Here is a 13,381-nt window from a genome sequence, read left to right as displayed (position 1 = left end):
AGAGACTATTTCGGATTAATGGTGTGTGTTTTGCTGGATGTGATTTTTTTTTTAGAGCAAAGACAGGAGTACATTCAGATCTGATGAGGGAATTGATCCCTCTGTCCGCCTCCCCCAGCAAGTCACCATCCCATGTCTAGCAGAGGTGAGAGGAGCCTGCCTTGCTGCCCTAAATAAACTTTCTTGCTGTGTTCAGAGAGGCTGATTGCTTTCATTGATAGAGCTGTAAGCGAGACAAACCAGCCTGCTTTAAAGCCGCTGTGGCTAATGAATCAGTCGGTACGTTTTGATCTGTCCTATACAGTTTACCACCTCAGCTCTCTTGACTATAAAGATCTGAACTTACACCATGATGTGGCAAACCCTTTTAATTTGGTTATTGTTACTTGATCCTGTGATTGTTGCTTGAAGAAGCCAACAGAAAGAGCCCAGCTAGGTAGTCCCTTGCTTCCCGTGCTTTTGTTTATCTATACCTGGTCTCCTGGTATCTTCTTTCCATTCGCATAGATCACAACGCCTGCGCACATCCGATCCCCCATAGAGCTGGTGTCCAGGTAAAGTTTCGCTGCTGTACCTTGTCACAGAGCTCGAAACAATTAAGTAAATAAACAACATCTGTATTGACCAAGGCAGCATGCGAAGGAATACAGTGACTTCAAAAAAGCATCTGCTTCCATGTTTCACCTGGACAGGGGATAACTAACTGTAAAGGATTTGTCACCTGGAAGAATCAGGCTCACTGTGAGTGTGACTGGGGGCATGTTTTAGGTTTAGTGTTTTTCTGGCTTATGGTCACGTGGCATTGTGTACTGCCTACGCAATGCAAGGCTGGTCAGGGTACTGCATGGCAAGCTGGACCCGGGTTCTCTGGTATGGGGAGTTTTGCACTAGGAAAACTCGCCCTTGAAATACTCAGTGATCTGAGGAAACATGCAAACAAACAAAAGTTTTCTTTTCCTTCATGTTGCCTGCTTGCCCCCTCTTCAGCACCAGTCTCCTGCACAGAATTGGTTTCTCTTGTGCTGTTTTTCTTTCTCCCATGCATCTTCAACTAGAAGAAATAAAATTATTATGTACATCCTTTTGCTTTCTCTTTTTAGGCTGCCTTTACTCATTCTACTTCATTATCAGTATGCTTTCTTTGTTTCCCTCTATCTTTTTCTGTATTTTCTCTTACTTTCTTTTCCTGCCCTTTTTTCGTTCCCCAGCCCCTTCGCACACCCACCCCTTGGGTTCTCGGGTCACAAGCCAAAGGTAGATGATGTAGGAATTATTCCAGGGTTAACTCTGTGTTTCATAAATCTGTACTCAAACTATAACTTGCCTCTGAGAAACCTTCCAGACTTGATTTAAAAAACGGTTAGTCATGAAGACTGCCCTGACCCTCAGTAAGTGGTTCCAGTGGCTGATGATCTTTGCTGAAGTACGTGGCTTGTGACCTGAATTTTTTTAGTTTCACCTAGAAGCTGATGGTTCTCATTTACCAAGCTTTAGTTCCAGTGGCTGAGGTTTAATATGCTGTAAAATGTGTTTCCATGTGGGGACTTAAACTGTGATCAAGTTTGTCGTTTTTTCTTTAAACTTGAAACAGCAGTCTTTGAGTCTCCTGCTGAAGACTTGTTTTCTGTTGGTTGAAATTATTTGTGAAGCACTTCCATGCACACTTTTCAGTCTGTGAACATAATCCTTGAACTACTGAAGGCAGAACTGGACATGGTGATGGCATGGCAACCCTGTCTCCTGTTTGTATCAGCCCCTCACTACGGCAAGGCCCTGTTTCTTTCTCCTGTTTCTCCCCATGCTTCTTGACCACCACCCTGCATCTCTGTCATCTTTGTTCACCTTGTTTCTTCTCCTGCCTCTCCTATGGAATTTCCTTTACCTGCTCTGCTTCCGCTCACTCAAGGACTGTCCCAGCTTCTGATGTTGTGCTTATTTTCCTCTTCACCATTTCCCCAGGAGCTAATCTTTATGCCTTTTGGGCAGAGGGACTAATTGGTTTGAAAGCCATTGAACCAAATATTGGAAGACTGCTAGTATGGTTCTACTCTTCAGGCTGGCTTTAAAGGCAGCAACGATCCCAAGTCATGAGGCTCACCAGACTTGTGAACGAGCTGTGTACGTAGTGCCCTCCCTTTGTTTTCAGTGGCTCAGTATTTAGAATAAAAATAAAAAAAAGCCCTCTACCTCTTTGCTTTTCCAGGTACCTGTTAAGGCTTTTGTGGGAAAAGTAGTCCTTTGGATCACCTGGAAGAAAAACAGTGAAAAAAATCAACAGTGCTCGTACAGAGGACTCTGTATTATTAAAATCTTGATAGACAGGCAGAGTGTAATAGTTCTATTTGTACTACAGCAGTAAGGCCCCATCTGCCTTAAGTCTTGTAATTTGTGCCAAGACTTGAAATAAGTCTTGGAGACTGGCGATTTCTCAATTCACAAAGGTAGCACTGGAAGATATTTGAGGAGAGCGAGTGCTTTTTTTCCACCCTTCAATTTGACAGTCAGACCAAGGCTGTTCTGGGGAAAACTGTCGCTCGCCTTGGAAAGGTCATTTACGTATTCAAATAACAGCATGCAAGAACAGAAAACTCTTTCAGAGCAGGTGTCCAGAGATGCAACAGAAGATATCTGCATGTCTCTTGTTATACCTGTCATCACGGAAATCTGGTGAATGAGTCTCCAGTTGCCAGCAGGAGAAAGAAGTTACAGTGAACAATAAATAAGAGGCCCACAGGGAGCACCTGAGACATCATCTTTCACGCAGACTGAAAGCTCTTTTCTGCTGTGCAGAAAAAGAACAAATAAGTAAAACTTTACTATGCCACTGATGGGACACATGTGAGGCATTAGGAAAAATTAAAAGGTCAGGTTACTTGCAGTTCTCACTGAAGTTAGTTCCTTATCTCTGTGCTTACAGAATCGAGAGCAGGTTTTATTTACTTTTCAAAGAAAGGAGAGGATCTGCCAGTCCGGCACAGGAATACAAACCGACTGTTGTTCCTCAAAGTCTAAAATTGCTTGGTGAAATAGATTATATTATGTGAAAAGCCCTTGGAGCATATGGTTCATGGTTGTAATTTTTCATTACATGGTTCTTTGCCTTTACATGACATGTACATCAGTCCTGGAGGTGGGATATTATCAGTCACTGAAAATGTTGCATGTGGGAAGACTGTGGTAGTCCCGCGGTAAACTAGTATTTGGTTGAACAAAAATGTGAAATGCAGTTTTGTTCCATAAGATTTCTCTGTTCCATTAGGCCAGCTTGGAAATAAAGGCCATCAAAGCTGAAGCTGGCTTGTACCTTTTATTATGGGTCTAATGTAACTGATCTGTGACCTGGCTGGAGGAGCAGGAGGAAGCTGATCAAATTTTTTGTATCTGAAAAGAGCCAGTTAGAGAACAATGCTTATTTATGAAACTTCCTCTTACAGGCAGGGGTACCTGGGAGCTTTGTATTGTGTGATGAGTAAAGAATTCAGCTTGTGCAGGCTTTTTTTTAATAGTGATGGTAGATTTTCATGTGAAGTACTGATAATATATTTTAGATAAGGGCTTGTTCCACATAAATACTCCTGTGCAGTCATGTATTTCCATAAAATTTGTCATCAAAGTGAAATAATCCAGAATATGTCCATCTGATGGCTTTGACCTACCTTTCTTTGAATCAACTCACTTACATGGCAGCTTGGTTTTCCCAGATGAGCAAGCTGTGGGCTCTTCACTTACCTGCTGCTTGGTCTCTGTGCTCTGGGGTTCGCTTTCCATTTTGTTGTAGGAAGCTCTTCTAAGGACGCCAGATTTTCGCCAGTTGAGCTCAAATACTGGTTCCTGCGATTCTTCTAACCTTTCTGTTTCTGTTCTTGGGTTGCTGTCAGACAGCAAGGTGGAACCATTGCTTGGTGGCACCATCCTGAGAATCATTAAGATATTTAAGCTGCAGCACGTGTGTGTGTGTGATTGCGCTGCCTGGTTGCTCAGGCTGTTCAGCTGCCGCTGCGGATGCTCGGCTGATCTGGGTGGAGGAGGGAATTGAACTGCAGCTTTTGGCTGCCCTTACCTGCAGCAGCCTCTCCTGGAGATGTTTTTGCATGTGGAAATGAGCATGGCCTGATGGGGAGAGATAGCTGCGTAGGAGAAGGGCAGCTGCCAGTGGGAGCACAGCCTCTGCCTGCTGAAGGTCAGCTTGGCAGCGCTGGTGCTGGTCCAGGGCAGCTCTGCGTGGGAGCACACGGATGTGATAGTTCCCCTCTGCCTGGCTCTCTGTGCAGCCACCGCTGCCTGGGAAATTGCTGTGTATCACCACTCCTGATCCGTTGCTTCCCAGTACAGTGTCTGCTTTTGATGTAAAGAGCTGCTTGGCATTATGCTGAGGGCAGCAGCACAGCAGTGGCTCCCACAGTGTCTTGGAGTGTCTCCATTAGCCTTGAGCCTTCCCTTTCGCAACCAGGCTTCCTGGTGCATCAGTAAAGAATTGGCCTTAATCTTTTCGGAAATTCGCTAACTAGCGTAGGCCTGTGATGTCAGGATCCTTAAGCAAGCTCTAGCATCTTCATCAATGAGAACTACTTCTGTAGAAAGACATTTTTCCTATGGTTGCTCTGGGCAATGGCTTCATGCCATTCCCCTTACTTCGTTGTTTCCCAGGCAGTGGTTTTCTAAGGCGGATGGCAGCCAGGAGGACTGTAGGGAGAGTGTTCATGGCAAGGCTTAGCACGGCACTCTTGAGGGCTGCTTTTTGGGCGCTTGAGCTTGTCTGTGAGGGGAGTGGGAAAGGGGAAAGGTGGAAGCCTCCTTCGGCAGAAGAGGTGCAGTAACCTCCGTAACACACGGCAGAGGCAGGAAGACGGCTTCTGCAAATTGCAGCAAGTCCATTGGGATGCATAGTGATCCTGCCTGGGGCTTTGCACTCCTGTTTTAGTCTGAAGGCTTTTTAAGGTTTTCAGGAAAGAATTTTATAGAAAACACTTGAAGTTCATTTTACGTTTAATCTTATGAGAGGTTACTGAGTGAACTTAACAGTGCAGACCTTAAGCCAGTCAACCTCAAGTTGCTACAAAAACTATCCTTGAACTAATACAGGTTTCATGAAATACAAATGTATGTATTTCACAAGCTCATAGATTTTGGATGCACGACTGATACTATCCTTGAGAGAACTGCATCGATATGGATTTTCCTTGATCTTTGCCATGAGGTAGAGAATGTTTTCTGTGTTGCTGATACTTGCATGTACAGTACCAAAAGCTTTGGGTTTTGCTGTTCCAGCATTTTGGAGTTGGCAATCCTGTGGATTTCCTAAGGGAATGTGCTTGTTCCTTACGTGCTGTAGGATGTGCTTGGCTGGGGATGATGGTTTTGGCCAGGAACACTGCACCAAAATGTTTTCCACACGACGGGCTGCTCCTGCATCAAATTCAGCAGCTGTTCCCTCATATTGCTATCTTCTGCAGCACTGTCCTCTGCCAGTTGTCTCTTCTCTCCCTAAGGAGAACGCACACTGGTGAGCTGATTCATCAGCCCAGTGATTAGCTGTGCTCAAATTAGTCCTTTCCCCAGGCTTCAGAGTATTTTCCAAACATGAACAGGAGTGGATGGTACTAAGGTATTAGTGTTACAGCTACGGTCAGGATTTATCCTGTGTTTCTGTGGGTCCTGTTTTCCCATTTGGAGGTAGAGACATTTCTGTCCCCTTTTGCGGGCAGCTGACAGATTTGCTTAGTCTGTTCCCTATATTGAGCTTTTTGATTCACTTCGTCCCTGGCCCCCAATTTGACTGTTCCCTGTTGTCTGCTACTCAAACCCCTAGAAGCAAAGTGAGCTGCCTGATAAAGAGGTTTTTCCCTTTTGTTCTGCAGCTGTTTCTTCCCTCTTTGGGGAGCAAACACTGAGGTCTACCAGAGGATTTACATCTAGGTGGTGATAATGTGAGTGTGTGTGAGATCTGGTATATCTCAGATTTCAGTGGCTGATAAATGCACTTGGTTGGGAGGACAGGTCAGCATGCAGGAGCTGGGAAAGCACAGAAATAGAACAAAAAATTTAATGAAAAAATATTCCAGTCTCTAGGAACAATGATAAAGATCTGGGGTGTTTTCCCCACTTGATTAAAATATTGGTCCTTACCTCCCTCAGTTTTGGAGAGCCCTTATAATTTCCTCATGTCAGATTGAGCCTGGATGTGAGGAAACGTTCCCTCCATCTCTTCCTATCTCCTTTATATAGGATCTAGGTACCCATCCAAAATTGTGTAGGACAGGAAGGGCCAGGGCAGTAGACCTCTTACGTGCATGTTTGTAGAGGAGTCGCTGTGTGGGAGGCTGGTGATGGTTCACAGGAAGGCAGAAAGGGGCCACATTTGGGAAGCAAGTGGGTTGATCACAAAGCACTTGGTGTTACTCGCTAGAGTGCTCTGACCGCTGTGGGACCCAAGAAGACGCTTCAGTAGAAAAGGTCCAAAAAACGATCATAAGGACGGGAGCCCTTATCATCCACCCTGCTTAGCTGTTAGCTTGCCACCTGACTTGTTTTGGACCAGGCTTGGCCTTCTGGCCTTTGGCAGCATTGGTCTAGCCATAGAGTAGTGCCTCAAGTAGCAGTGGCTGTGTTGCCTGGCAGGGTGTATGCCAAAATGGAGTCCTAGCCTTGCCACTCTTATTGTGGCCCAGGAATCAGCACCAAGTCCACTGAGAAATATGCTTCTACAGCAATTTGCCCTGAGCCCATGGGATTCAGATCCTGAGAGGCTGATTAATAGTAGCTCTGCGTTTGATAGCCTCTGGGTTTTTGAATGTTATTTTTGGAGGAGGAAGGGGGTAAATACACCTATGTGGAATGTCCAGACTCAGGATATTGCTCGAACTGGAAATCAAAGGACTATACAGTATGCTTTTCTGTCCTTAACAGTTGCTCAAATAAACATGCTGGTCCCTGGTTTTTCTAGCAGTGTGGTGATTAGAACCACAATAACAAAGATACGTATTGCAGGGAAAGGAAGGTTGAAAAGGCACCTGTCCATCAGATATCTAAAGGAAAAGTTTATTAAGACAGACAAAAACGCCAAGCAACAGAACCATGGTGCAGCATGGCACATAATACTCATAATGCTTTTTAGCTGAAGTTATCTCTTCCCCGCAGTGATGATGCTGCGCTTTGGCTGGGATTTTGGAGCTGCTCTCTGTGGATTCTTTACTACAGGGGAGAGAATGCCTTTGCCAGGGAAGTTGTGGCTGGCCGCGTCTGCCTTAACCACATGTGCAGTGCAGTAGGAGCAGGCCAGGAGATCATATTTCAGCTTTATGAACTTTGTGTACTTAATGTTCTTTGAATTTGAGTTAGCCTACTCCCTAGACTGACTGCTGCCTGTCTGTGTGCTGCAGAGCTCGCTGAAGGAACGCTGTCCCACTAACCTCTGCACTTCAGAGTGTTGCTTCAGGAGGTGTCAAATTGTCCTCTTCCCCGTTTCGCAGGGATGATGCTAGCATGTCATTGCCCCGTCAGTAGAGTCTGTGTAAGCCTCTTGTGGGAACAAACTTTATTTCTTTTCCTGCTCACTAGAGTGACCTATGCAACCTGCTGCCTTGATCCCCTCTTGACTCTTGAGATTGGTGATGTCAGGGAAGATGGGTGTTTTTCACCATCAGCTGCTCTGGGAACACACCCAAAAGACCACACTCTCACCTTCCTGGATGTCCTGTTGTTTGGGGAAAAAGGCAGAAGTAAGAGCTTTCTCTGAAGTTTTGCAGCTGCTTTTTCTCTGGCCCTGGTGGAGAAGTTTGGTCCAGTAGGCTGCCATTGTTCTTGAGACATGAAATGACTAGTGGTGGGCACAGAGCTTTTGTGTGTGAAGAAGCACAGCCAAGGCCGCCTGCCATCAGATGGCACAGCGTGTCTGTTGTCGCTGAATGAAATTTTGGCAGCCCAGACCTTGCGCAAACGAATGACTGTCATCTGTGAAGTCTCATGACCCTCAGTTCCTGCCACTAGTGGTGAGCTGATATGGGGTGAGCAATTCCAGTCTGGGCGTAGTTATGATCAGGGTTTCCAAGGCTATGTTCCAAACCTTTTACCTCCATGTAGTGGGAGCTATCAACAAGATATCCTGGGCCTTTGCCCTCTGTGGATCCCCAAGCAGTGTGAGCAGTATTGATTCCAGCCCGGTGCCTGGCTTCAGACCACCATTAGGTAAACAGTGGAGGCAGTCCTGCCAGCTTTGGACCACGGAAAGGTATTTCCGGGCCATGGCCTTATGTCTTGCATTAGAGGTGGAATGTGCTGCCTGGTTCTGCCTGCACAAAAGGTGAGGCACAAATATTTCCTATGCCCTCTGAATCACAGGTGGCTGCTGTGGACACTGAGGATGTAGGTGAACCTTTTCTGAGGCTGTAATTTCAGCCTTCACATCCGCTTCAAAAAGTTGTAGCACCCAGCATGACACTCATTTAGGACGCTTGTCACAGAGGAAAACTACCATGACCAGTGGCTGGAAGCAGCCAAAGTGGAATGGGGGAACAAAACTATGTGCCATGACTTACTAGTGTGTGAACATGTCTGTGCTGAATAAAAAGCAAGAGATTCCTGATGCTACTCTGGATCTGCTTAGCCTGCCCTCCCCATGTTTGCACACCTGTGCATGCACATGTGTGTGCACTCTGTTCCTGGTGGCACTCAAATCAATCATCCCTTTTTGTCCCTTTTGATTAGTCTTGACAGCATTTTTGCTGGGCCTCCAACCCTTTGGGGCTTCCCCACGTCCAGGTTTGTGCCTGTGACTGCTGTCACGTTCCTTTGAGGAGACCTCATCTGTCAGTGTGATTTGCCATTCAGAGGAAGGGGCACTGGTCTTGAAGGGCAGCCTCTCTCGGCTTTGCCGGTGTGAGGAAGGGGAAGGCAAGTTTGGTAAGATCAGTATTAGCTGCTGCACCTCAAGAGAAGAGGTTGGTGAGGGAAGGCAGTGGTGCCTGGAGTTTTCAGGATGAGGGTAGTCAAGGAATGTGACAAATTATACAGGTGTCCCATATCCCAAGTGTGCCTTTGGGGGATTAGGCCAGGATTTTTTTTTATAAACGTTAACCAGAAGGGCAGAGACCTCTTCTAGAGGTGCGATAAGAGAAGAAGTCTTGTCAGTCATGACTATCTGAAGCCTGTTGTTCTACTGTGTCTTCTTGGCCCAACTTACATACTTGGGTAGAAGGTCTGTGGATTGGGGGGGGATGTGTCAGCTGTCACTGGGGCTGACAGCCTTCCCCTCGTGCCTGCACTGCTGTACCCGCTGGTGTCTGTGGTTATGAGGTGAGGACTCTGGATGGAGATGAAGGACTTTGCAGGAGCTGCTACCTTGTCAGGCTTTCTTCCCATCTGGCATTGAGCTGAACCAAAACCCTTTGTTGGGCCTGCTGAGTCCTTGTGCCAGCCCAGGGTCTCCATCCTCTCTTCTCTCCTCCTCCCCTCTTAAGTACCCCCTCAGACTAGAGGTGCTACAGTGGGTTGGCCTGCCCCTGCCTGGGTTTGATGAATAGGGGCTGTCTTTGCCTCTGAGACCTCCTCTACGTCAGAGGACCTTATGGAGGAGAGAAAAACAAGCTGTTTGGTCCTTGCTGTAGCAGTATAATGCAGGGCTCCGGCTAATTTCCCCAGGCCTGTAAAGACAGATTTCTGCAGTGTAGTGAGATCAGCAGAAGGAGATGGAGATCCTCCTGTAAGGAACGGGTGAAGTTGAGCTCTGAATACGATATCCTGCCATGCATGGTAATTATCTCTTTGCTATGGCCAGTGCTGTAGTACAGGAATCTGTCCCGTGACCTGCTCAAATTTGCAGCAGGGGAAGGTAGAGAAACATGGGGAGCACAGGGAGAAGGGGAGAGGCAGAGAGCGAAAAGGAATGAAAAGGGCTCCCCCAAAAATGTTGATCCCTTAGGGGTTTTTTTGCTGGCCTGCACTGAAGGGAGAGCTATTTGGGAATATCTGGTGGCCTTTGAGGGCATCCCATCAGTAGCTGTTGTGAATCTGCCCTACGCCACGCAACAGCCCACTTGGATCAAGGGGTGATCTGGGCTTGCGTGCTTTGGGGTTGTGCCAGTATGCTGGAGAAGGAGGGGGCCATATTCAGGGCCTTTTGTGGGCTGTGTTAGCAGGGTATGCTGTGTGCAGGCATGCTTGGTCAGCAGGACTGAGCAAGGCTGTTTGTACAGGGCAAGGAGTGGAGAGATGCTTTCAGTTTGGCTGCTTGCTACGCTATGAGCAACCGCAATCTTCGGCCCCTGTGGAACTGCTTTTAAAGGCATGACAGCCTTCCCAGTCAGGCGTCTGGTGGTGTTTGACTCTCTGCAGACCCAAGACCAGTGTGCTGCAATTCAGCTTGAAGGCTCGTATGCACACATCCTTCTTCCCTAGCAATGGGTATAGAAAAGCAATGCACTTACCTGGGTTGGAATCAGAGGTGTTAATGCAGGAGGTTGCTGGTGTTAGCTATGGGGGAGAATGGACAAAGGGAAGTGTCTGTTCCCTGAACATTGATGTTCCCTCATGGGAGTTTTGTGCAGCATCTGGGAATGAGAAGCATAGAGATTGTGCTGTCTTGCAGCATCTCCTGTGTGATGACCCCGGCCCCAGTTTGTGTCACCAGCAGGGTTTAGAGTCATACTCTGTGTGGATCTTCTGATTTGGTTTCATCCAAAGGGAATCTGGCTTGTGGTCCAAGCTGCAGAAGCAATAGGGCATTCCCTTCAAAAGCAGGCCAGTGCTGTGGATTAATGTGTAGATCAATTGAGTCTGCGGCTTCCCTGGTGCCTTTGATGTTGGCTGTAGGTAGGACACAGTGGTGTTCTTGCTGGACTTCCCTTGTTGCTTTTTCCAGCAGCAGAGGCAGGTGCTGGAGGTCTTGTTGCAGTCTTAATTCCTCTGAAAGAAGATATTTTTGTAGCTCATGTGCTCTTAATTGCAGCATGGCTGTCCTGGGAGTGACCTCCCAAGTTGGTTTTTTGGATGTGTCCTTGTGAATCTTGTCTTTGTGGCCCATGTTAAGGAGCCAGCTTGTATCTGCAGGGTGTCTGTGTGGGTCTGCTCAGAGAAGAGCATCAGACAGCTCTAGTGCTGAGAAGGGTATGTGAGCAACTCTCTGTCTGTAGTTACAAATGGGTTATACCTACCTGCGTATTGTCCATTACGTGCGCAGGTTATATGTGGTCAGTTTGACATCCGAGTACTAGCAAAAGCCACAAAACAGCTTAAGTTGAGCATTAAATAATATAGCAGAAGGGGAGATTGCCAGAGGCAAAACCCAGTTCATTCATAATGCATGTTACTGGACAACCTTTCCTTGACATGCTTATTCTGGAATTTAATCCAGTTTGAAAAAGGGATTATCCAATTCACAAAAGGTAGACAAATTGTCTTAAAAAAAAAAAAAATTGTCATGTCAGCTGAATGGCTTTTAATCCAGGAAATAACACATTTGATATGCTGTCCCTTCTCCCACAGATGTACTTCTCTTAAACCCTAACTTTGTTTTGGTTAGAGTATGTATTTTTTTTTTGTTTGTTTTTAATAAACAGAGAGGATCTGCAGCATTCGATTTCTGCCTTTCTAAGGTTTTGGATGTTTCTGTTGCCTTGCTTTGGGGCACTTTACAAATGATAAAGAAAGAACTTTTCGGTAGCAGGGGAGAAGCTGGCAACAGTGAGAGAATTTCCTTCTTTTTTTTTTTTATGTATTTTGTGTGGCTACGAGGAGAGGATTCTTGAATTCAAGGTACCTATTTCCGTGTCTTTAGTTTTCTATAGAAGACTAAAATGAGACCACAGCTGGATGGGAAACATTTTAATCAGTAGAAAACCAGTTCAAAACTGTGTAGGACAGCTAGGCGGGTTTGCTCAGTTGAAAGCCTTCAGAGCAGCTTGTTTTAAAATTGCATAATATTAACCTGAAGTCTTGCTGCCTTCCATAATGCAATAGTGATGCAGTGCAAGGTCTTCAAAGATAAATATACAAGGGTCAGTCGATGGAGGTAATTAAGGCATATATATTTGTAACTTGGAAAGCCTATGATTATTTGAAAATCCATTCTTTTACCTTGTGGCAAGTTGCAGACTCCAGTGATTTGCACTTTATGAAAGTAGTAAGAACCTGCCACTGACCAAACTTAGTCATTTGATATCAGTGTGTGTGCTGAGACGTTCCTGGTATGGTTTTGTACGCTGGAGTCACTCAACTGTCTGATGTTTACCCTGGGATCAGAGAGCTGACGGATGTGTAGGTAGTGCCAGTTGGAAAAATACTTGGTGGGGTATGGCTGAGTGCTAAGACGTGTCTGTCTTGTAGGTAGGGAATATCTGCAAGGAAGACCAAGTCCTTCAAGGTCAGAGGAGACAGTTTCAAGTTTACATACAGAGGTAAGTATTTTACCAGTATCTTCCCACACACTCTCCCTTTTGCTGTTTTGACGACTGTGTTGAGAGATCTAGCATAATTCAAAAATCTAAAATAACTGTGAGCAGGTAATGGTATCTTTCTAGAGAAAGAAATTCAAATACTGTTACCTTCAAAATACAAGTTATCTTCCAGTTTTTGTGGATGTAAGACCCTATCTTAAACTACGTTATTTTCTCTTTCCTTTTTAATGAAAGATTGCTTCAACCAGGAGAAGCTTCCTTGACACAGTTCTGCTTTTCCTGTCTATCTGACGTATCTCTTCCCGCACAAATAACCCACACCTTTGATAATATGTATCCTGGCCTTGAAAATAAATTTTCAGATAATTTGCATAAGATCAGAGGCACAAGGTTATTAAGGTAAACACATTGGAGGTAGCGGGGCAGGAGTTTTCACGTCAAGAAGGTGACAGCTATAAGGAAAGAGAATAACGAAGAGATAAGTAGTCTTTCATTGCCTGAATATTTGTATGACCTGAGCTGATGCTGTTGCTGCTGACTTGAGGTTTTGTTGAAGTATAGTGTGTCCTGGGGTTGGGGATGGTGGGTTTGTTTTGTATTCTAACAGCTAACCCACAAAGTGTCTTTGAGTTTTTTTGAGGGTTAGACAACTAGAAATACTTCAAGGTGGCAGTTTTTAAACATAAGGCTGAAGCATTGCATCTAAGCAGAATGACAAAAAGATTACGCTGAAGAGTTTGCTTTTTGGGTTGGTTTATTTGTTTGGGTTTTTAAGCACCTCTTTGAAACTGAGGAAACATTCTGTGTACACTCCTAACCCTTACGCTTGTATGGTTGGTTGAACGGGTGGTGTGATGTACTTGTTGCAGCGCTCATATAGCTGAGATTCATAAAGCAGACTTTGCAGTAGAATGTATTTTCTGGTAATGCTTCATCAGAGATCATGCTTTTTTTTTTTTTAGATAGACATAAAGGAATAAATATAGAACAAT

At 45.4% G+C, this 13,381-nt stretch overlaps 1 protein-coding gene across 7 annotated transcripts in view; it reads left to right on the top strand.

Moving 5' to 3' along the window:
• AGPAT3 (1-acylglycerol-3-phosphate O-acyltransferase 3) overlaps nucleotides 1–13,381 on the top strand; it is a 100,827-nt gene that overhangs the window by 20,432 nt on the left and 67,014 nt on the right. The window contains exons 1-2 of one of the 7 annotated variants that reach the window (XM_054181805.1): nucleotides 84–145; nucleotides 12,319–12,389. The exons of 3 other annotated variants lie outside the window; for them this stretch is intronic. The gene's annotated coding sequence lies outside the window, so the exon portion shown is untranslated. Of the gene's footprint in view, nucleotides 1–75; nucleotides 146–12,013; nucleotides 12,390–13,381 lie in introns of those variants that run through there. 3 more of the 7 variants (XM_054181627.1, XM_054182058.1, XM_054181968.1) reach the window with 3 other exon arrangements.

The sequence above is a fragment of the Rissa tridactyla genome, chromosome 1, assembly GCF_028500815.1.
Source record: "Rissa tridactyla isolate bRisTri1 chromosome 1, bRisTri1.patW.cur.20221130, whole genome shotgun sequence".
NCBI lineage: Eukaryota > Metazoa > Chordata > Aves > Charadriiformes > Laridae > Rissa > Rissa tridactyla.
This window is presented reverse-complemented; position numbering and strand designations above follow the sequence as displayed.